Below are 25,293 nucleotides of genomic sequence, written 5' to 3' on the forward strand. Positions count from 1 at the left end.
CAATAGGTTTGTAATAGATAAGCTGTCTCTAGAGATAGAGAGAGAGTTTGAGAAAAGGGGAGGGAGGTGTTGGAAATGGATCAAGAAAGGGGAAGGAGGTTGGACACTCCGTTGTGTATATGTAAAGTCATCATTATCACTATGTAAACATGAGGAATTCTGCAGATGCTGGAAATTCAATCAACACACATCGAAAAGGCTGGTGAACGCAGCAGGCCAGGCAGCATCTCTAGGAAGAGGTACAGTCGACGTTTTGGGCCAAGACCCTTCGTCAGGCCTATCACTATGTGTCGTATTGTGTGATGTGGGTGATCATGGTGATATTTTTTTGATAGAAGTGGTTTGCAATTGCCGCCTTCTGGGCAGTGCCTTTACCAGATGGGTGACCCCAGCCATTTTCAATACTCTTCAGAGATTGCTTGGCGTCAGTGGTTGCATAACCAGGACTTGTGATATGCACCACCTGCTCCCATGGCTTCATATAACCCTGATTTGGCGGGGGGGGGGGCTGCTAAGCAGGTGCTACACCTAGCCCAAGGGTGACCTTCAGGCTGCAGAGGGAAGGAGCACCTTACACTTCCTTTGGTTGAGACATATCTCCACATTGCCACCCAGATATGCAGAGTAACACGCACAAAATGTTGGAGGAACTCAGCAGGTCAGGCAGCATCTATGGAAAGGAATTAACTGTTGATCCTTCATCTCAGCTCAAAACATCGACCCTTTAGTCCTTTCCATATATGCTGACTGACCTGCTGATTTCCAAATTTTTTTTGTGTGTGTCTGTCGATTTCCAGTGTCTGCAGAATCTCCTGCCTTTATAGAAATGCACCTCTGGGGCATGTCTTGTAAGTTATAGTTAAGCATGTTGTAAACACCTTGGTTATCTGTAAATTGAAGAATGCGTGAAGTTCCATTGGAAATATTTTTAATTCGCTTGTCACTGATGTGATAGCTGAGAGGAGGTTGATTAGGTAAGATCAAAGTTGTTCAGTGTGTGCTATGATTTTATCAGGCTGTACTGATGGATTGTTGCTTAGTAACTACATAAATAAATAGAAGTGTGTGACTAAATACTAAACTTATGTGATGGAAATGAATAAATCACCAATTGTGGAATACTAGTGAGAAGACTCATATAATTGCAGCATATGGAGTTACGACACTGTTGTATCAGAATTGTTCAAAATCTTACCAGGCTCATTTGCTTTTACCTGACCTGATCACTTCCATCCATTTGAAAGAATATATAAATATGTTTTTCTATTGTTCTTCAGTGTTCTGAACTACTTTTTTCCAACTCATTGTTGTTCTTATTATTCACTTTTGTCCCCTTACTTCCTATAATTACTTTTTTGTTCTCGAGTCATTCTTTGAAACCTAGACCGACCATATCACCCTTTTTTCATTATCATTAGAATTATCTGCTGACAAGTATTAGTGTTTATAGATTTAATTAATCTATTCAGCTTCATGACTTACAAATTGTAGGAGCAAACTGAAAGATCAAACAGAGTTGCTGTTTGAAATAATGGCTAATTTATTAAAAACTGGTGCATATCAGTAGAGCAGCCAAAGCTGATCTACCTGAACAGCATTTACATTCTCAGTTAATGAGATTACCAGTATAATTAAATTTTGATAACAGAATGGTAGCTACAGGAAGGCTTAATTAAGTAACAGACTAGGTCCTTATTACAGAATAAAATGATTATCCACAGGTCTAACAGCAAATCCAATTTTCTATTACAATATTGGGTGCACGCTATAGCATAATTAGTGAAATTCTTGAAATTTGAATGTTCTCTTTGCTGCATTCTATGTTTCTACTTTTGTCTGTGGGTCTGTTATCACATTAACACAATCCATATCATTATTTATTAGCAACACACATCAAAGTTGCTGGTGAACACAGCAGGCCAGGCAGCATCTCTTGGAAGAGGTACAGTCGACGTTTCGGGCCGAGACCCTTCGTCAGGGTCCTAGAGATGCGGCCTGGCCTGCTGCGTTCACCAGCAATTTTGATGTGTGTTGCTTGAATTTCCAGCATCTGCAGAATTCCTCGTGTTTACGTCATTATTTATTAGTTCCTTTCCTCACAACATGCCAACAAGTATGAGTTTATAGATTTAATGAATCTATCCAGCTTCATAATTTAAACCTCCTACATCATTTTATGTATATTCCAACTGATGTACCACAATAATCCAACTTTTATTGATGGCTCATTGCCTGCTTTATCACTTGGTGAGCAAACTTACAACAATATTGAAGAAACTTGAAGCCAGTGAGACAAAGTGGCACATTTCCTAACTTCCTAGCCATAATTTTTAACTTTCAAAACTACTTGTGAACCTATATAAAGATGTAGCCTCTATAAAGCCCACTACAAAAATTCTGCAAAACTTCTTCAATATTAGCTTATAAACCTGTGACCACTATCACCTGAAAGAAGGCACACTAGAATGCACAACATGCAAATTCCTTTCATGCAATACCCATCATTATCTTTAAATGATAGAACTCTGAAGCCAGCAGCATAGGTATAGAAATTCATGAGGATCCTAAAAGTTCAAAAAAAAATCTTGTTACAGACTATTAAGCTATTAGACTATTAATGCATATTAAGGACTAACAGTACCAAGACTATCTGAATGAACAATGGAAAAAGATCTCACAAGTCACCCATCAGTTTTCATTTTGTTCTCTGTACCTGACAGTCTTTCAAAATCTTTAGGTCGCAATTTGTGATACTTCTGGGCTGAGATTTATGAGGATTTCTTATCAGAGTAGTTTGAAAGCCATCTCTCCAGATGAGGACTCCCATTAAAGTTACAAGAGGCAAGTAGTTTGAAAACCATTATGTACATGCATTTTGCCTTCGTCAATGCAGAGAACATTTGAAATCATTAAATTTGGGTTCGTTAAAAATTCTGCAAATAGCTAATATTGACCAAAAATGATAACACTTACCAGTTTGATGGCTCAAATGCAATATCTAACTGGGGTATGTGCTATAGCTGAAGGTATTGCACAATTGCAGGATAATATTTTAAAAAATATTTAATTATTGTTCGTACTTGACCCGCATGTTTAAAAATTGCTGTTTCAGAAACATTTTTCTTAGTTCATTTTCTTGAAATTTGGATCATTTGTGTTTACTGATCATCTCTAATTGCCTTCAAGAAGGTGGATGTGAGCTCTTGAATTACTTCCATCCTGTTGTTGAAGTCTCACAGTATTAATGGGGGGGGGGAAATTCCAGGGATAGATTCAGTGACAGAGGAGTTACAATATTTTTCCAAGGAAAGGTGACAAGAGATTTGGACGCGTGAAACCAAGGGCAGGAGTGTCTCATTTAGTTCTTTGAGCCTGCTCTGCTAATATACTCCTACATTCTTTCCATATCTCTTGATGTCTCTTATGCTTAAAAATGTGTACATCTCCCTTCAGTATAGTCATCAGCATGACTCTTTTAGCCCTCTGTGATAGTGATTCCACAAGTTCACTGGTCTCTTGAGTGAAGGAACTTCTTCTCATCTCAACCATAGTGTACCTGAGACAAAGGCCCCTCCCTCATTCCTGACACCCCAACCAGGGAAACAATTTTCTTACATCTTGCCTCATCAAGGCCCTGCACAATTGTAGCAATTGTAGTTCCTGTTCTTAAACCTTTTTTAGTCTGAATGCCAATGTATCAGTTGTCAACTAAACTGCTTGCAGTACTTACATTTTTGCCTTCAGGGACAAGTACACCAGAATAAGATTCTCAGCAAAATTCTAAAGGTTATATTCTTCTCTGTCACCCAAGTTGTACATTATGAGGGACCCTGGGCTGAGCACTGATCCTTGTGGTACCCCCACTCAATACCATCTGCCATTCTGAAATGAACCATTTATTTCCTCTACTTCCTGTCTGTCAAGCAGTTTTTAATCCATACCAGCAATCTAATATCAGCTTTGTGAAAACAGCCTGAGGATATTGTGAGTTGCCTTCCCAAAGAGAATGTACATCTTTTGGAAATATAAGACTGATCTATTGTTACAGTGTGCTGTGATACTGTACATTGGTACTTGAATGTTTTGTGTGATGGATAAAATGGGAGGCCCGTTGCTAGCGGATCTCCTGCACAATGATGATTATCATAAATAATAATTATCGGCAATATGATTACTTCACATTGGTCTCTCGGAACCGGACCACTTACGAACATAACTTTGTGAGATACTGTAGGAACCAGATGGTTTTTGGTGTTAGTAGAAAATGTTCACAACATGAACAGAATATCTGAAGAATTGCTCAGAAAAATAACACAAAGCAACACATAAAATGCTGGAGGAATTCAGCAGATCAGGCTGTAGGAGCCATGCATCTGTTTTCTATCTACATTGTATTCTGAGTTACATGTTTATTATGGTAGCTAGTCATGTAGGTGAGGCATGGTAAAAGCCGAGGATCTAGCTACATATTCATGCTTTATTCTAGTTAGTTTTTAGAGCTGGGACCACTGGGTGTCATAATCTTTTGTTGATTGCTTTAATTTTGCTTAATTACACTTAATTCACAAGTCCACTTAAGAACTTTTAATATTGCTAGTTTTCATTTCATAAGTTTCATTACTTCAAAATGTTGTGTTTTGCTAGTTGCTAATAAAGTATGAAATACATTTCTTTGACTTTTTGGAACATTATTATTGGATTGATCAGAGGGCGCACCATACAAAGATAACTACATTTGTGGTTGCCAGCAGCTGCATTGGTTTGTTCAATTTGCCACTACAGTATCTGTGGAGGGAAATAAACAATCGATGTTTCAGGCTAAATTCCTTCATCAGTCCACAGGATGCTGCCTGACCTTCTTGAGTTCCTCCAGCATTTTCTGTGTTGCTCTGTTTTTCCAGGATTATGTAGTGACATAATGATACTGATAGCTAGTGGAAACATTTAAAAATAATTATACAAGCCCTGCCATGCAAAATGAACCACTTTCTCTCATTATAAAAAGAAATGTAACTTTCTATTAACAAAGACTAAAATGGAATTTTACACTTGTATCAAGAGCTCGTGGTTATTGATTGAGATAGTGTCTGTAGAAAACTTATGAATGAATGAACTACTGTTCATACAATATCCCTTCTTAGAGTTACTATTGATGGAGAGATCAGCATTTTTTTGTAATCTGATTTGTCATTGCAAGATGTTTTGCTTTTGGTTTCTGAAATCAATTCCAAAAATGAAAATTGTCAGGTATTAATTTATTATTTTAGTTTGATTAACATATTCCCTGTTCAATTTCCCTATAATGTCAAATTTAGTCTTCTACCATATTATACCAACGGTTGTTCCAAATACTCACTCCTTCACTGATATACTGTAAATTTTGAATACATAGGTATTCAGTCATACTCTGATGTGGTTATGTGCATGAATCAAAGCTACAATTGGGCACAGAGCTACAATAACTTATTTGTCACACAATTATTTCTACAATTTTGTTTCTGCATCCTTTCATTCATCTTGGCCAACAACAGAACCAATAAAGAATCATTCCATAATATGTAACTGTATTTATATCTTGGTTCACTGGCAGCAGTTTCGCCTCTGATTCAGAAGATTTAAGCCCTGCTAAATTCCATCCAGTCTGTTGTGTTGTAGGAAATATCATCTTTCAAATGTGATGGGTCAAGTAAATGAAGGGCATATTCTGAAGATTAAAAAAAAGAGGATATTAGAAATTTGTGGGGGGTAAAAATACTGGATACATGCAGCTAGTCGGGTGGCTTCTGTAGAAATAGGGATAAAGTTAATCTTTCAAATTGGACTCTCTACTTCAGAACTGGAAAAGAGGGTATATCCTAGTACCTACATCCTTGGACATTATCCTGGTGTCTGCCTTCAAAGAAAAGGCTACTTGGATATTGAACTAGTTAGTGGAAATCTGACAGACCTTCAGTAAATACTTTAAATTCCTTTCTTCTCATAGACAAAATTCAGATATCCTTTCAATCCTTCCTTCCTCCTAGCTATCCTTTGCCCCTCTCCACTCAGTACACACATTTTAAGTATTTTACTCGTTGTTGTGGTTTTTATTTTTGTATTTGAATAGATCTATAACACTCATCTGGACATGCAGATAGGTCTCTAAATCACACTCTTGTTAATTTGTTTGTGGTGACACTCAATGTCAGCAAGACCAAGGAACTGATTGTAGACTTATGGAAAGGGAAACCAGAGGTCCATGAGCCAGTCCCCATCGGACGATCAGAGATGGAGAGGGTTAGCAACTTTAAATTTCAGAGGATCTGTCTTGAACCCACAAATAAGTGCAATTGTGAAGAAAGCACAGCAGCGCCTCTACTTTCTCAGGAGTCTGTGGAGATTCAGTATGACATCTAAAACGTAGACAAACTTCTATAGATGTGTAGTGAGAGTGTACTGACCGGCTGCATCACAGTCTGATATGAAAACACCACTGCAGTTGCACAGAAAATCCTACAAAAGGTAGTGGATTTGGCCCACATATCAGGGGTAAAGTCCTCCCAACCACTGGGCACATCTACATGAAATGCTGCTGTAGGAGAGCAGCATACATCAGCAGAAACAAGAGGAAACTATGCAGATGCTGGAAATCCAAGCAATTTACACAAAATGCTGGAGGAGCTTAGCAGGCCAGGCAGCATCTGTGGAAAAGAGTACAGTCAACGTTTCCTGATGGGACCGCCCATCAGGACTGGACAAAAAAGATGAGGAGTCGGAGTAAGAAAGTAGTGGAAGGGGAGGAAGAACCACAAGGAGATAGGTGAAAGCAGGAGGGGGCTGAGGGGTGAAGTAAAGAGCTGAGAAGTCGATTGGTGAAAGAGGTACAGTGCTGGAGAAGGGGGAATCTGATGGGAGAGGACAGAAGACCATGGAAGAAAGAAAACGGGGAGGAGCACCAGAGAGAGGTGATAGGTAGGTAAGGAGATAAGTTGAGAGAGGGAAATGGGAATGAAAGATGCTGAAGGAGAGGGGGGGCATTACCAGAAGATTGAGAAATTGATATTCATGCCATCTGGTTGGAAGCTACCTAGAGGGAATTTAAGGTGTTGCTTCTCTAACCTGAGTGTGATCTGACAGTAAAGGAGGCCATAGACTGGCATATCAGAATGGGAATGAGAAGTCAAAATAAAATGCGTGGCCACTGGGAGATCCCGCTTTTTCTGGAACAAGAGCTACACCTGTCCCTACACCTCCTCCCTCACTACCATTCAGGGCCCCAAGCAGTCCTTCCAGTTGAGGTGACTCTTCACCTGTGAGTCTGTTGGAGTCATCGACTATATCTGGTGCTCCCTGTGTGGCCTCTTGTATATTGGTGAGACCCAATGCAGATTGGGAAACCATTTTGCCAAATACCAACGCTCCATCTGCCAGAAAAAGCGGGATGCCTCCTGTCCTCTCCTAGAGCTGGAAAGATTGGTGAAAGAGATACAGGACTGGATATTCCCCCTTCTCCAGTCCTGTATCTCTTTCACCAATCTTCCCAGCTCGCTCTTTCCTTCACCCCTCTTCTTTCCCCCCCCCCCAGTTTCATCTATCACCTTGTGGTTCTTCCTTCACCCTGCCCCCACCTTCTTACTGTGACCTCTCATCATTTTTTTCCAGTCCTGTTGAAGAATCTCAGCCCGAAATATCGAGTGTACTCTTCCATAGAAGCTGGCTGGCTTGCTGAGTTCTTCGAGCATTTTGTGTGTGCATCCATCGTTAGAGATTGCCAGCACCCAGGACATGTTCTTTTTTTGCTGCTGCCATCAGGTAGAAGGTATAAGAGCCTCAGGACTCATACCACCAGGTTCGAGAAAAGTTACTACCCAAAAACCATCAGGCTCTTTAACAAAGGGGATAACTGCACTCACTTGCTCATTCATTGAGATGTCCCCACAACCAATTATCTCACTTTAAGGACTCTTTATCTTGTTATTGTATGTTCTCATTATTTATTGCTATTTATTTATATTGCATTTGCACAGTTTGTTGTCTTCTACACTCTGGTTGATCTTTCATTAATCCTATTATAGTTACTATCCTATAGATTTGCTGAGTATACCTGCAGGTGACACATACGTATTTTGATGATAACATTTACTTTGAACTTTGAAGTTTGAGCATATTTACCCTTTGAAATTATTTTAATTTGCAGTGCAACTGCAATTGATAGATTTTATGACAAAATTTGAGTTATGGTCACTAAGCCCAACTGTAGTCAAAACCATTCACTTCTGTGTTAGTGTTTTGTAGAGGATAGTTTTTATTAAACATCAAAGTTGATAAATAAAGTCTAGTTCCCAGAGCAAGGTATGTTGAGAGTATGAGTTTTCTGATGTTCCCAGGAAACAATTGTGGTTATTTTTAGCAACCACCATTATTATTGTGGCTTTTTCTTTACCCAGAATAAAATATGTTCCATACTAATGTTGCAGTGTTGAAATCAAGCTACATCTGAGCAGCCAGAGCCATGTATCATTTTCAGTGCAGTGTATGTAAACAACTGGGTTACTATTGCAATATCAGATTAAATTTTTCCATAAGCATTTTTGTCAAACGTTCTTGTGCAATAATGGCAACTGAATCAAATATATACCAAAAATATGCATTGCAGTTATCTTGTCCACATATTTCCAAGAGTAAGCATTACACAAGATAAGTTTATTAGTTCCATGAATTGAAAGAAATGTTAGAATTTGGATGTTTTGGTGGTAAAGAATGGCGATGGGAGGATTGTAGATTGGACCTTTTCTTTTAAAATACAATATTAATACCACTTTCAACACACACAAAATGCTAGAAGAACTCAGAAGGCCAGGCAACATCTGTGGAAAATCAGTCCTGACAAAGGGTCTCGGCTGAAATGTCAACTGTACTTTTTATCATAGATGCTGCCTGGCCTGCTGAGTTCCTCCAGCATTTTTTGTGAGTTGCTTGGATTTCTGGCATCTGCATTTTCTGTCTTGTTTGTGATTTAATTGCACTTTGTTAATCAAACTACCAAGAATTGGAGGTCAGGTGTTTAGGGTGAAAATTCAACAAAAGTTTGGCATAGATTATATGGGCCAAAGGACCTGTATCTTTGACTCTATGACTGCATGAATATTCATTTAGCTTTAGCACTTCCAGAAAAGACTGGAATGTGAGGTAAGTAAACTTTCCAAACATTCTTTGTGGACTATTTGCACTTGAATCTTTGTAGATAGCTACTGTCTGGAGAACTTTCAGGAGAAGATTAATGAGATACATTATGTAAGTATAGGGGGAAAAAGTAACATATAAAACTTAAACATTTGCTTGATTGATGAGATAAAATCTAAACTTGTGCCACTGCATGGCCTACGAATTTTACTGAACTTGCAGGTTATGTGGAGATTGAAGGTGTTTGCTTTTCCAAAGGTCAGAACTGATTAAATCAGAGGAAGGTCAGTCTATCCTTTCAGCCTGCTACACCATTCAAAATCATGGCTTAACTTCTCTTTCCAATGCATTTCCCACAACCATCAGTGGCCAAAAGAGCCATTTGAAGGTCACATGCTTTTTGTAATACAATTGTCATTGGATATCTAAACCAGAGGTATGCTCAAAGTAAAATTAAACCTTGTTTTTAATTAATATGGCTATATCCAACATGGCCCAACCTCAATCAGCTGTAATTAATTTTTCATATCTATCCTGCATTGCCATAAATAAAACTATCTCAAGGTACTATTTACCAGTTTGAGCATGAAACACTAAATATTGATGAAGAACTGAGAACATATGCCTGACAAGTTATCCTGACTTGGATAAGCTGCAGAGCTGGGTCAGCATGGCACTGAATCTGAGTGCTTTGTCAGGATACACGCCTAACCCATTTCAAACCCATCACTTATATCAACTTAATTTAGACTTGGTTCAGGCAGATAGAAACTGATCTAAACCATACAGAATAAGGAAGCTGTTCCTGCTGATGAATATCTCGATCTATTCATTGTTCCAAGTTCAGCAAGAGGAATCAAAATCAGGTTTAATATCACTGGCATATGTCATGAAATTTGTTGTCTTTGAAGCAGCAGTACAATGCATCACATAATAGAAAATAAACTAAATTACTGTAAGTGTATATATTAAATAGTTAAATTAAATATGTAGTGAAAAAATGAAAATGAAAAATAGTAGTGAGGTAGTGTTCATGGGTTCAATGTCCATTCAGAAATCAGATGGCAGAGGGGAAGAAGCTGTTCCTGAACCGTTGTGTGCGTTCCTTCAGGTTTCTCTACCTCCTTCCTGATGGTAGCAGTGAGAACAAGGCATGACCTGGTTGATGAGGGTCCTTAATGATGGATGCCACCTTTTTGAGGCGTTGCTCCCTGAAGAAGTCCTGGAATCTATGGAGACTAATGCCTATGGCAGAGCTAAGTTTACAACTCGCTGCAGCTTATTTTGACCCTGTGCAGTAGCTCACTCCCCCCCCCAGACAAGACAGTGATACAGCCAGTTAGAATGCTCTCCATCTGCAGAAATTTGCGACTGTCTTTGGTGACATACCAAATCTCAAACTCCTAATGAATAATGGCTGCTGTCATACCTTCTTTGTAGCTGCATTGATATGTTTGCTCTGCGATAGATCCTCAAAGATATTGGCACCCAGGAACTTGAAATTGTTCACTGTTTCTACTTTAATCCCTCTGTGAGGACTGGTGTGTGTTTCCTTGTCGTACCCTATCTGAAGTCCACAATCAGTTCTTTGGTCTTACTGATGCTGAGTGCAGAGTTGTTGCTGCGACACCACTCAACTAGCTGATATATCTCATCACCATCTGAAATTCTGCCAAGAATAGCTATACCATCAGCAAATTTATAGGTGGCATTTGAGCTGTGCCTTGCCACACTGTCATGGGTGTAAAGAGCGTAGAGCATTGGGCTAAGTTCACATCCTTGAGGTGCGCCAGTATTGATTGTCAGCAAGGTGGAGATGGTATTTCCAGTCGGCACAGATTGTGGTCTTTCGGTTAGAAAGTTGAAGTTCCAGTTGTAGAGGGAGTTTTTCAATCAGGAATGATTATGTTAAATGTTGAGCTGTAGTCAATAAACTGTATCCTGACATAGGCATTTATATTGTCCGGGTGATCCAAGGCCACATGAAGAGCCAATGGATAAAATATATAAAGTACCTACTTCTCGTTCATTAGCATTAATGTTGAGGCTTGCCTTTTTAATGCAGTTGTTGTTTGAATGAAAATTACATCATATTTATGAGAAATCCTTTGAGAAAATCATAAAATTAACATGGATCACACATTAAGAAATCAGAACAAATGCAGGTACTGCATTATTTCAGTAAGATCATTCCTGAACTTCTAACTCATCTCCACTTTCTTGGCCAATCCCTATATCCCTCACTTCATCAAAAGTTTATATGTTTATTCCATGACTATTAGCTATCAGTTTAGGTCATTATAACTTGCTTAGGTCCGTCTGCCGTCTGTTTATTGTGTAATTTGGCGGAGATTTGCATTGAATGGCAATGGGGTTTGACCTCATCTATGTATATGGTCAGCTCAATGATGAAACTAATCGCATAATGGAATTTCATTGTGGTCTGTGTGAAGAGTCACCTGCAAGAAATGGTTGAGGGCTTTGAGACTGTATTACATACTACTAAACCCTGCAGCCAAGGGAAGCAGACAGAAGTCACAGGCCCCTTTTGGAGAGGTAACTAAAAAATAACATCCATTTTATATTGATACCTGTGTGGGATCCTCAAACTTGGCAAACTACCATGATCAACTGGTTGTGAATACCTATGCTAGTAGATGGTATATTATACATGCCAATGCTTGTCTGGACAGAGTGTGAGATTTTAACCTGGGTAGTTAATGCATATCGATAGAATTGGAATTGGTTTATTATTGTCACATGTGCCAAGATACAGCGAAAAGCTTTTGCTTGCGTGCCATCCAGATAGATCATTCCATGCATGAGTACATTCAGGGTGGAATTGTTGTGCTATTCTGATGGGAGAGTGCAGTGCAGGGCCATCCGAGGTAGATGGGGAGATCAGGGTTCACCTCCGATAAGAGTGAGACCTCGGGGAAAAAAAGGACAGAGTGGGTGGGAAATACATTGGGCCATGTAGCATAATGACCCAAGTACAGATCTGTCTATTTTATGATCTGTCGGCAAAATCAGCACCCATATCTGTACGAGAGGTGCAGTTGAAAACCATCGGTTTGGCATGACGAATGAATGCTCATTCTGTTAGGATTTGTTCTGGTTTCGCTGATGGGTGAATCGTAAACTCAGGCCAATATATCCCAACTTCTCGGGGACAGTGTTGCATCACGCGTGGCTTGGGAGGGGCTTGGTTTGGCGAGCCTTTCCTCTCTGCCAGCTGGGAGGGTGGCAGTGATTGTTGCTATTTAACGGCGGCTCGGTGCTGAGGCTGAGGAGTTCGGATGATTGCTGGTTCCTCGTCGACAAAACGGGTAATAAAGCGCTACCATCTCTCTGGGGTGACTGCAATAATCCCATTTATGTTTCGTTTGTATTCGGTGTTGATTTCAAGCAAATAGGCGAAGCGAGTCTAGAAAATCTCGTGCAGCATTGTAACCCCCTCCCCCATCTCCCTCTCCCTTTTTCTTCAGCTGCTTGGTAAGTAGCACATTGCTAGATGGAAGCTTTTAAACACAAAAAGTTGCAGTTTTCAGTCGGGCTAAAAATTAAAATTAATAATGTATAAGTTTCAGGGATTGTATTGCAGTAATTAATACGGGAATGCCGAGAAGGCACGTTTAATATAACCTTGCACTTCCTCTGTATGAAATCAGAATCGCCTTCGTCTCTGCATTGCGTGGCCTCATCAATTCTGCCGATCTTAATGTAGATTGTACATCAATTTATTAACCGCAAGAGGTAACTGAAATGTGTGGCTAAATACTGTTGCCAGGTTATGCGGTAGTGACTGCAGTATGTATAAAGGATTTAATCCGGAGGGTGTACTTGCTGTAGTTGTCCACTTACACGTCGAATATCTGAGCTGGTCTACTTTCTCCCGGCTAAATGTATGTGATTCGGTTCTGAAAGTCCATTCGGCGCAGCTCTACCTTGTAATTGTACGTCTGAGCGAGTGTCTGCTGTTTATTCTGCAGTTAGATGCTGCATCCTGTGTAATATGCAGCATTGATTTTCGTTTTAATGAAATACTTACGTTTTCATGGCTTTAATCTAATGCTTGTCTTGGTTAAAGTTTTAATAACTCAAGGAAGAGATGCAGCCATTCTGATTTGCTGGGCAATACCCAAATTAGCATGTGTGTGATGCGAAAATAGTCGTAACCTTGTTTTTTGACTTGGGCATTTGAAATTTGTTTACACAGCTTTATGATTTTATTCTTTTTTTTAAAAAACATTGTTGCTTCGGATTCGTAGTTGAATTTACCTGTGTTGTAACTAATTTGTTTTCCAATATTACTAATTCATCATCCATGCCCTAACTGAGGTTTTTCTTTTCCATTGTTCAGTTGGAGGGGGTAAAATAATGCCAAGGTGTGTTGAAATCAATGTGGCAGCATCTGTGCTAAGAAAGTGATTTTTAATCAGCAATGAAAGTATACAAGTAATAATCGTTAAACAAACATAAAGAGCAAGTTGCTAGGGAAGGAAAGAATTCAAAAAAGATCTCTACGATATGAGGCAGGAGCAATCAAATGATTGAAGGAGGATTGATGTGAAAGGGGAACGAGATTAATGGACATGGGAGGCCGAGAGAAAAGAAAACAAAGGAACAATTGCAAAATTGTTACCAGCAAATGGAAATTATTGGCACAGAAGATTTATGGCATGCTGGGAAATGTGGGGTTTGCAGTAACCCCATCCATAACTTTTATTCCTTGTTCCTTTACATTTTGATTTCAAAATCTTAAATAATTGTTCTTTTCTTTGACTGGGCATTAATCTCCAGCACTGTATAATTTAATCAAGTAAACATAATTACAACTTTCTGAACAGTGTAAAATGCCATACTGGTGCCCTGTCTCATGACATTGTAACATCTGGATCTTTTAACACTTTAGCCACAATTTGTGATTTTAAAAAGTACCATATTGGAGTTATTTGAATAGTCTGTGTCACTGATGCTTTTTTAATACATCTATCAGCCTGACTTGATATTTCTTGTAACATTTTTTAAGCTATTAGGCAACCTATGCATCAACATGTTAGACCCATGAATGAAATTGAAGTTAAAAAGGAAGTAAGCTGCCTTGCAAAGAGAGAATTAAAAAAAAGTCAGGTGTTTATTGATGCAGTTCCAATGAAAAGTTCATAATATCATTTGGTCAGCTTGCTGGGTGAAATTGGGTCAGGCAGCTCCAATCTGTCAGTGGATGATGAGTTTGCATACCTACCTGAAGCTTCTTGTATCATTATGAATTTATAATCAGAAGGAGTTAGCTTCCTTACCTCTTAGTTTTTATTTTCAGTTTAGCTTTGAGAAATTCTCGGCAATTAAAGTTGCTGATACAAATCTAAATGTGTTACATGCAGTAAGCATTTAAGGTAAAGTTAAACAACACCTGTCAGCATTTTTAGCCCTTTTAGAAATTGAATGATTCATTTGGAACATTAATTTTGAGCTGAAAGATAGAAATAGTTTAATGGATTTGGAATTAAATAACGTTATCAGATTTTGAAGTTCGACTTCAAATCCCTACAGTTAGATTTGATGTTTGCTGAAGACCTAAGTTAGCTGCGATGATAGAAGAAACAGTTTACTTTTGGATTTGTTTGGCCAGAAAAGTGTAACAAGGTTCTGATAAATCTCTTCATTGGTTTGTACTGTTTTTACAGTCGCTCTCTTCCAATACACAATATTTTCAGTACATGAGGAAGACAAAGAAAAACTTTCAATGGAAATTAAAATACCTGCTGCAAACACAAGAGAAAGGTTGTCTGTATAGTGCTGTCAGGATGGGGGACTGGGAAAATAATTTAAATCAACACTTTTTTTCATATCGCATTTTTTTGATGCTTGTGCAGGCAACAAGGCTTCGCATTATGTTAAATTCCAGTAAAGTCCAATTTCTAGGAATGCTTCCAAATATCACCCCATCCTTCCTGTCTAAAATAGTTTTGATACATTCAATACCTTTTGATCTTATGAGAACTATTCTACATGGAATTTTGGAAGAAGATTCCACGATATCTATCATAACTACTTTCAAAACAGGTTGGTTCAGCAGAGAATAGATGGGCAGAAGGGCTTGCTTCTATGCTGTGGTGCTCTATGACTCTAGTTTTGGGGAAAGTGATCAATGTATTACTATTCAATTTCATAAGTCAAAGTGAAAATGTATTTTATTTATTTATTTGGAGATACGGTGCTTAACAGGCCCTTCTGGCCCATTGAGCCTGCCAGTAACACACTGATATATCCCTAGCCTAATCACAGGACAATTTATAATGACCAATTAACCTACTGATTGGTTTCACGCACAAAATGCTGGAGGACTCAGTAGGTTAGGCAACGTCTATGGAAAGGAATAAAAAATTGAGGTTTTGGGCCAAAGCCCTTCATCAGGTTCTGATGAAGAGTCTTGATCCGAAATGGTGACTATTTACTCTTTTCAGTAGATGCTGCCTGACCTGAGTTCCTCCAGCACTTTGTGTGTGTTGTCTTGGATCTCTAACATCTGCAGATTTTCTTGTGTTTGTGATACTAACTGTATGGCTTTGGACCATGGGAGGAAACTGCAGCACCCAGAGGAAACCTACACAGACATGGGAAGAACTTACCAATTTCTTACAGATGGCATTGGAATTAAACTTCAAACTCCAGCACCCTAAGCTGTAAAAGCATTGCACTAACTGCTACGCTATACAAGGAACCTTGTATGCACAACACAGAAATTAACAATGAAGGCAAAATATCCAATTGTCTTTATTGTAATAGGAGTTGTTGCAAGTGCAATGAAGTTTACTGTGCAGGGCTTTAATTTTGTCAAGCTTGGAGTATTATCTACAGCTTTTGTCTCTACATCTGAATGAGGATATATAGACCTTGGAGTCGGCAGGAAAGATTCACTGGATTAATTTTTGGGATAAACTGCTTATGAGGCACCAATTAAATGGGTTGGAGGTAAACTCAATAACATAGAAGAACAACAGTAGATTTTATTGAAATATATTTAATTCTGCAAGTGATTGACAGAATAGATACTGAAAGCTTATTTTCTTAGTTGGGATTGTCCGGAACTAGGGAGACAGAAATTTCGGGATAAAAGGTTATTCATTTAGATGTGAAATTTCTTACCTTAGGGTTGTGAATCTTTGAAATATTCTACCATGCTGTGGGCACGTGGCCTAGTGGTTAAGGCATTGGACTCGCGACCTGAAGGTCGTGAGTTTGAGTCCCAGCCGAGGCAACGTGTTGTGTCCTTGAGCAAGGCACTTAATCACACATTGCTCTGCGACGACACTGGTGCCAAGCTGTATGGGTCCTATTGCCCTTCCCTTGGACAACATTGGTGTCGTGGAGAGGGGAGATTTGCAGCATGGGCAACTGCTGGTCTTCCATACAACCTTGCCCAGGCCTGCGCCCCGGAGAGTGAAGACTTTCCAGGCACAGATCCATGGTCTCGCAAGACTAACGGATGCCTTTTACCATGCTGTAATGCTTGTTCAGATGATGAATATAGTTTAAGCTAAGCTCAGATTTTTTTGATTAAGGAAAAGGATGAGATGAAAAGGTGGGTTTCATGCAGTGGATCAATCACAGTCTTATTGAAAGATGAACCAGACTTGTTAATTTAAGGACTTTATGCTTTAGATTCTACTTTGATACTAAATAACAAATGTGATAAGTAGATGTACTTTTAAATATTATAGAACAAGAAACTGAATGACCATGTAGGTTAAATGTTAAAATTGTCATGTAGTTACTGAGGAGAAAAAAATCTATTTTTAGTGGTGGGAGAAAGAAAAAGATATTTGTCTTAATAGTGAGGAGAATCGTATGGCGAATCTTACAAAGGTGTTCTGTGTAGAGTGAAGGAATATAAATTCAAGTTTAATCTTATGGGAGTAATTCATGCTTCCTAATCCCTAACCCTGAGGATGCTGAGTATGGTTAAGTGCACTTCTATGATTATAGCTGAGTTTCCAGGAGAACTGATTGAATGCCAGATATGACTTATTGTGATTTCTTTTTGGAACTTCAGCAGTGCAATGTTCTGTAACTCAACCACATTTTGAGCTTGATCACCTTTTTCAGTTTTCATAGTTTTGTATTGTATATGACAGCTGAGTTAACCAATTAGTTATTGTTAGCGCAAGTTTTTAGGTTAACATATGGAATTGTACACCATCTCATCTAATGACAGCTGTTTTTGTTGCATGTTCAACAGGGAAAATAGGGATTTCAGAGCAGGAAGTGACATTGTGGCAGAATGGAGTTGTAAATAATCTGTGCTGAATACAAATAATGAGACTTATTCCAATTCTAGTGTTTTTTTTTACATTATGAAGACATGTTGTCTTTTATTGTCATTTAGTGCATTAAGAAATGATACAATATTTCCTCCGGTGTGATATCACAAAACACAGGACAGACCAAGACTGAAAAAAACTGACAAAACCACGTAATTATAACATATAGTTACAAGAGTGCAACAATACCATAACTTGATGAAGAAGTCCATGAGCACAGTAAAAGTTCAAAGTCTCTCAAACGTCCCACATCTCACGCAGATGGGAGAAGGAGGAACTCTCCCTGCTATGCCGACCACAGTCCGACTCTGAGTCATCCGAAAACTTCGAGCTCTGATCAGCTCTCCGACACCAAGTACTGAGCGCCATCTCTGTCTGAACGATTCGACCTCAACCTCGGTCGCCAACAGCAGGCAAAGCCGGGGATTTTGAGGCCTACCCTCCGAAAGATTCCCGACTACGCAGTAACGACAGCAGCGAACGAGCGTTTCAGAAATTTCTCCAGATGTTCCTCTGTGCTTTCACGTCCATTCTCCATCAAATCAGAATTGTCCACGGCCCCTATTTAATAGATACGATATCATTTTTCACTGGAGGGCTGTGCACGCACGCAGTGTGCTGCTCTCTCTCTCCTCCCGCCTCGGAGGTATTACATTGTTGCATGAATACCTTGTTTCTGACTGTGTCTTTGGACTCAACAATATATTTGAGCTGTATCCCTTCATAAAGATACTGTCTAGATTATGAAGTTTAATTATTGAATTTTTATTCACTATTGAGTCATTCACTGTTATAAGCAGAGATATTGCAGTTTTAGAAGGAGAACAGCTTAATTGTTCATTTTTTTACTTTGAGTTGGAGGGACACAGAAGTGTAAAGGTACACAATGCATGATAAAATGCTTCCCCATGGAGGGAGATCAGATGGCGAGTGCTCCCAGGCTGTTACTGTGCAGTCCTTTGTGGTGGATTGTACGCTGTTGTTGAACGTCTAAACACACCTTGTTGCCTGCTTTGATTTGTAGCTGGAAGGATGTATGAATCTCAGATAAAATTAAGCTTTTTAGTTTTGTGTATTAAGTTTTTCTAGTTCTGAAAGGGCTGTCGATGAAGAATATAAGGATGCCTGGAATGATATGAAAAAAGAGCAATAATGTTCAAATTCCAAATCTTCAGTGTTTATTGTATATGGAGGATAGTCTTACAGTGAATTGAGAAAGTTTTACTTCAGTATTGATTGGTTGAGCTTAACTTTTCTTGATTCTTTATTTAGTCAGTGTCTATCAAGACAAATGGGTTATTGCACTCAAATTTGCTTCTATATCTGATATGCTAATTTTGTTTGCTTAATCTTGCATCAAAAGAAGATAGAACATACAACACACAACACGGGACAGGCCCTTTCGCTCACCATGTTGTGCTGAGTTAATTAAACCAACGAATCCTAATTAATCTAATCCCTTTTCCCCACACATTGAACACATCCCTCTCTTCTTTGCGTATTCATATACCTGCTTACAAGTTTCTTAAATGCTCCAGTGATATCTAGCTCTGCCACCGCCCTGGCAGTGCATTACTCTGTGTATTTTAAAAAAAACCTTGCCTCACATGCCCCCTTTTAACCTTAAAGACATGCTCTCTAGTACTAGATACTTCAGTTCATCGCAAAAGATCTACTGAACAACACACACAAAATGTAGTCTGGCCTGCTGAGTTCCTCCACCATTTTGTGTGTGTTGCTTGGATTTTCAGCATCTGCAGATTTTCTCTTGTTTGTGAAAAGATCTACTAAACCCATTTGAGGGATTTTCATGAGCCTATATCCACTCAAAAGTGTGATTATTTACTAATGTATTAAAATTTTTGATCTAGTGGTTAGCATGATGCTATTACAGCTCGGTGTCAGAATTCCATCCCGACATTCTCTGTAAAGAGTCTCTGTATGTCCACCCCATGGAATGAGTATGTTTTCCTTGGGTGCTCCAATTTCCTCCTGTAGTTCAAAGACCTGCTGTTTTTGGTATTGCTCATTGGAAAATATCATGTGAATAGGTTAGGGTCACATTAGGGTCACAGGGGTGACATTGTTCAAAGGGCCAACTCCGCACTGTGTTGCTAAATAATTTAACAGACTCTATCCAAAGGTCCTTGCTGAACTGAGTTGTTCCAGCATTTTCTATTTTTATTTCAGATTTTCCTCATTGTGGCCTTTGGCACTATGTAAAATTATTTCCTACTGCCGCACTTTTGTCTTTTTTCCCTGTAATTATAACCTTGCAGTACAAATGTATGGTGTCTCAATTTTGTACTGGAGGTGAAGGGGAAACTACTGCACTCCAGACAACACTCAAAATGCTGGAGGAACTTGGGTCATACAGCATCTATGAAAAGAAATAAATAGTTGACAGGCCCCTACCTGAAGCTTCAACTGTTTATCCCCCTTCATGGATGCTGCCTGATCTACTAGGTTCCTCCAGCATTTTGTGTGTGCTCCAGTGGATTTCCAGCCTCAGCAGAATCTCTTGTTTATGCATTCGAGTTAGTTTCTTCAGAATGCTGTTAATCATTTGTGCATCTGTGGGAGTTAAGAGGTGGGTTTTCTTGGAATTATAGTTTTATTTATTGATTACAGCTCTACCTTCAGTATTAATAGGTTCAAATGATGAGCGTAGTAGTTGAATTAATGTGGGTTAAAGTTATCTGGGAGACTGGAGTTAATGCAAACCATGGCTAGCCTCTCAAAGTCCTTCATGATGTGGATCTCAGAACCAGCAGGCTTATCATTCTTGAATTTCACATTCCATTCATTGAAAGCTTTTGTTTGTGGCAAACTGTCATATTGCTTGTTGTATGTAGTGCCTGAGCATGCTAGGGGTTGGCTTTTGTGAGTTTTGATGAAGTTACTGTCCTTTTTATTTCTTGTATCAGGTTATCATCTATAGTTGGTGTTGGGAGGGTGATCTTGGAAGGTATTGCTTGGCAGAGTTAGTGGATGTTGCAGAATTTCTCATTTTTAAATACATTTTAGGTGTTTCGGCCTGCTGGAAAATGCATTTTATTGATACGCATGGTTGTAATGCTCAATACCTGCTTTCATGAAAATACATCAGAATTGGCATAATCACAAGTAAAATGTACTTTTTTGTAAGTTATGTAATAAACATTAAATATACTTTCTTTAGTTCATAATGGAAATTATTAGAAATGATGTGCATCTGAGATTATCTTTTCTATCCTAAAAATAATGGTGATAACTTTAACCTATGGTGACATCTTAAAAGTTCTGATTGAACAGCTCTGTGTAACAGATAAATATAGAAAGCTGTTGTATCCTGGAAACTGGATGGTTAGATTGAGGCTATTAACAGGTAATGATGGAGGAGGTTTCTTTCTCTCTTCATTTTTGATCTTCTATTGGACTAAAGTAGACTCAATGGCTACTGTTTTAGGTACATGAGTGGAACTTGGTGTGGTCTTCTGATGCTGCAGCCCATCCACTTGAAGGTTCAACTTGTTGTGCATTTAGAGATGCTTCTCTGCACACCACTGTTGTAGCGTATGGTTATTTGAGTTACTGCCAGCTTGAACAAGCCAGGCCATTTTTCTCTGACCTCTCTCATTATCAAGGCACTTGGGCTCAAAGAACTGCCACTCACTGAATGTTTTTTTGTTTTTTGCATTGTTCTTTGTAAACTCCAGAGACTGTTGTAGGAGGTCACCAGATTCTGAGATACTCAAACCACCCTATCTGGCACCACCGTCATCGTCCACGGTCAAAGTCACTTAGATTACATTTCTGCCCCATTCTGATGTTTGGTCTAAACAACAGCTGAATTACTTGAACATGCCTTTTATGCTTTTATGCATTTAATTGCTACCTCATGATTGGCTATTTAGATATTTGCATTAACAGGCAGGTACACAGGCATACCTAATAAAGTCGACACTGAATGTACAAAAATATGATGCAGAGTTCTGTCCTTGGTGTAGCATACCCCTTTTTATTTAAAAAAAAGAATAAGAGCTCAAGGATACTAATAACTGATTCTGTCTTTAGAGAACTCAATATGGTCAAATTTATTTATATCATTACAGAAATAATGGAATCTGAAAAAGAACAGTATGAGATGAAATTTACCAAATACACATGGTCAAATAAGATCAGTAGTATATATGTTTTACCATAAAGTAAGTGGAAATCACTTTATGAACATGTAGGATGAAAAATGTGATGAACTCATACTACGGATAGTTTTTGATGTAAGTTTAAAATAAAGCAAAAAGAAATGGATTAATCTTGATAATTGCAAGACTTGTCATCCTGAAGTCTTTTCACCATCCGTAAGGCGTAAGTCAGGAGCATGATAGAATACTCTACTTGCCTGGATGCATGCAGTAACAGTAACTCTCACGAAGCCCAACACCATCCCGGACAGAGCCACCTGCTTGCTTTGTGTGTCATCAACTGCTCTAAACATTTATTCTCTGATGGACAGTGGAATACAAATGTGTACTATTTGCAGAAAAGCAATGCAGCCACTTGAAGATAGAGAACACTACAGCACAGAAACAGACCCTTCAACCCATCTGGTCTGTGCCAAACTATTAATCTGCCTCGTCCCATTGACCTGCACCCAGACCATAGCCCTTTATAACCCTCCTGTCTATGCACCTATCCAGCTCGTTCAACACTCTCACCACCTTCTGAGTGAAGAGGTTTCCCCTCATGTTCCTCTTTTTTTTTTGTAATTCAAATTTTTATTATTATTCTTATTTTACAAAGCAGCACAGCATATCATAGAGCAGATGCAGTACAGCATATTTACACAGCCATCCCATGACAGGAAAGCAAATAAAACTTAGAAACAGAAAGAAGTTAATTTAAGTTTAGATTAACATACAACCAAAATTGATCCCACGCGTCTTGCACTTTTCCCTCACTGTTAATTCTTCCCAACATGTGTTCATATGATGAAATCTTAATCATTTCTTCAGTCTATTCCTTCACAGTTGGACATCTGGGTTTTCTCCAGTTTTGCAATATAATTCTTGCAACTGTGATGAGACCCACCTTTAAAATAGTAAATTTGTCATTGTTTACATTAGGTATCATTGTTCTATCACCCAAGAGACAAAGCCGTGGGCACAAGGGCAGTGTGGAACCCCCCACGTTCCTCTTAAACATTTTACCTTTCACCCTTAAGCCATACTTTATACTTTATTGTCGCCAAACAATTGATACTAGAACGTACAATCATCACAGCGATATTTGATTCTGTGCTTCACACTTCCTGGATTACAAATATTAAATATTAAAATATTTAAAATATATAAAATAAAAATTAGTAAATATTAAAATTATAAATCATAAATAGAAAAATGGAAAGTAAGGTAATGCAAAAAAAAAACCGAAAGGCAGGTCCGGATGTTTGGATGACCTCTAGTTCTAGCCTCATCCAACTTCAGTGGAAAAAAACCTGCTTGCATTTACCTTATCTATACCCATCTTAATTTTGTACACCTCTATCAAATCTCCTCTCAGTCTTTTACATTCTAGGGAATAAAGTCCTAACAATTTCAAACTTTCCCTTTAACTCAGGTCGTCCAGACCTGGCAATATCCTTGTAAATTTTCTCTGTACTCTTACAAACTTGTTTACGTATTTCCTGTAGGTAGGTGACCAAAGTGGCACACAATACAGTACTGCAAATTAGGCCTCACCAATGTCTTATGCAGTTTCAACATAACATCCCAACTCCTGTACTCAATACATTGATTTATGAAGGCCAGTGTGCCAAAAGCTTTCTTTACGATCCTATCTACCTATGATGCCACTTTCAAGGAATTATGGATTTGTATTCCCAGATCTCTCTGTTCTACTACACTTCTTAGTGCCTTACTGTTCACATTGTAAGATCTACCCAGAGTGGTCCTCTCAAATTGCAACACCTCACAATTGTCTGCATTGAATTTCATCAGCCATTACTCATCCCATTTTTCCAGCTGGTCCAGATTCACTCCAAGCTTTGATAGTCTTTGTTGCTGTCCACTATATTCCCAATTTTGGTGTCATCTGCAAAATTGCTGCAACACACATCAAAGTTGCTGGTGAACGCAGCAGGCCGGGCAGCATCTCTAGGAAGAGGTACAGTCGACGTTTCAGGCAGAGACCCTTCGTCAGGACTAACTGAAGGAAGAGCTAGTAAGAGATTTGAAAGGGGGAGGGGGAGATCCAAAATGATAGGAGAAGACAGGAGGGGGAGTGATGGAGCCAAGAGCTGGACAGGTGATTGGCAAAGGGTAATACCTGTCCAGCTCTTTGCTCCATCCCTCCCCCTCCTGTCTTCTCCTATCATTTTGGATCTCCCCCTCCCCCTCCCACTTTCAAATCTCTTACTAGCTCTTCTTTCAGTTAGTCCTGACGAAGGGTCTCGGCCTGAAACGTCGACTGTACCTCTTCCTAGAGATGCTGCCCGGCCTGCTGCGTTCACCAGCAACTTTGATGTGTGTTGCTTGAATTTCCAGCATCTGCAGAATTCCTGTTGTTGCAAAATTGCTGATGCAGTTTACCACATTATCATCTAGATTGTTGATATAGGTGATAAGTAACAACGGACCCAGCATCGATCCCTGTGGCACACCATTAGTCACAGGCCTCCAGTCAGAGAGGCAACCATTTACAATGTCTCTGGCATCTTCTGTGAAGCCAATATTTAATCAAATTCACTACCTCATCTTTAATGCTAAGCAACAGAACACTCTTAACAACCTCACATGTGGGATCTTGCTAAAAGTTTTGCTAAAGTCCATGTAGGCAATATCCACTGCTTTTCCTTCATCAGCTTTCCTGATAACTTTCTTGAAAAACTTAATAGGATTGGTTCGACACCATTTACCATACACAAAGCTATGTTGACTATCACAGATATGCCCCAAATTTTCATTTATCTGGTCCCTTAGAATAACTCCCAATAACTTTCCTTCTACTGAAGTTAAGCTCATCAGAGTATAATTTCCTGTCTTATTATTAGAACCTTTATTAAACAATGGCTATGTTCCAATCCTCCGGCACCTCTTCCATGGCTAAGGATGTTTTAACTATCTCTGCTAGGGCCCCTGCAATTTCTGCACTAGCCTCCTTCTTAAGTGTTCCCTTGCATTTCTTATACTCTTCAAGTTCCTTATTTGTTCCTGTCTGCTTGTACTTGCTGTGCACCTCCTTCTTTTTCTTATCCAGGTCCTCAATACCTCTTGAAAAGCAAGGTTCCTTAAACACGAGGAAATCTGCAGATGCTGGAATTTCAAGCAACACACATAAAAGTTGCTGGTGAACACAGCAGGCCAGGCAGCATCTCCAGGAAGAGGCCCGAAACGTCGACTGTACCTCTTCCTAGAGATGCTGCCTGGCCTGCTGCGTTCACCAGCAACTTTTATGGGTGTTGCTTGAAGGTTCCTTAAGTCTGTTTTCCTTGCCTTTTATTTCGACAAGGTCTGTGCTCTCAGAATTTCACTTTTGAAGGCCTCCCACTTAATAAGTACACCTTTGCCAGAAAACAACATGTCCCAATCCATACTTGCCAGATCCTTTCAGATACCTTCAAGATTGTCCTATCTTCAATTAGAATCTCTAAGCAAGGATCTCGACTTTTTCCATAATTTCCTTGAAACTAATGGCATTATGATTACCGGATGCCAAGTGTTCCCTCAATAAACTTCTGTCTCATTCCCTAATACGAAGCTTTCCTGAACATATTTGACAACCTCTTTCCCATCCAGCCCTTTTACAGTATGGAAATCCCAGTCCA

At 39.1% G+C, this 25,293-nt stretch overlaps 1 protein-coding gene across 8 annotated transcripts in view; it reads left to right on the top strand.

Moving 5' to 3' along the window:
- LOC134355426 (AMP deaminase 2-like) overlaps positions 1 to 25,293 on the top strand; it is a 170,112-nt gene that overhangs the window by 72,585 nt on the left and 72,234 nt on the right. The window contains exon 1 of one of the 8 annotated variants that reach the window (XM_063065291.1): positions 12,389 to 12,491. The exons of the other annotated variants lie outside the window; for them this stretch is intronic. The gene's annotated coding sequence lies outside the window, so the exon portion shown is untranslated. Of the gene's footprint in view, positions 1 to 12,388; positions 12,492 to 25,293 lie in introns of those variants that run through there. 8 annotated transcript variants of the gene reach the window in all.

Source organism: Mobula hypostoma, chromosome 13 (assembly GCF_963921235.1).
Source record: "Mobula hypostoma chromosome 13, sMobHyp1.1, whole genome shotgun sequence".
Taxonomy (NCBI): domain Eukaryota; kingdom Metazoa; phylum Chordata; class Chondrichthyes; order Myliobatiformes; family Myliobatidae; genus Mobula; species Mobula hypostoma.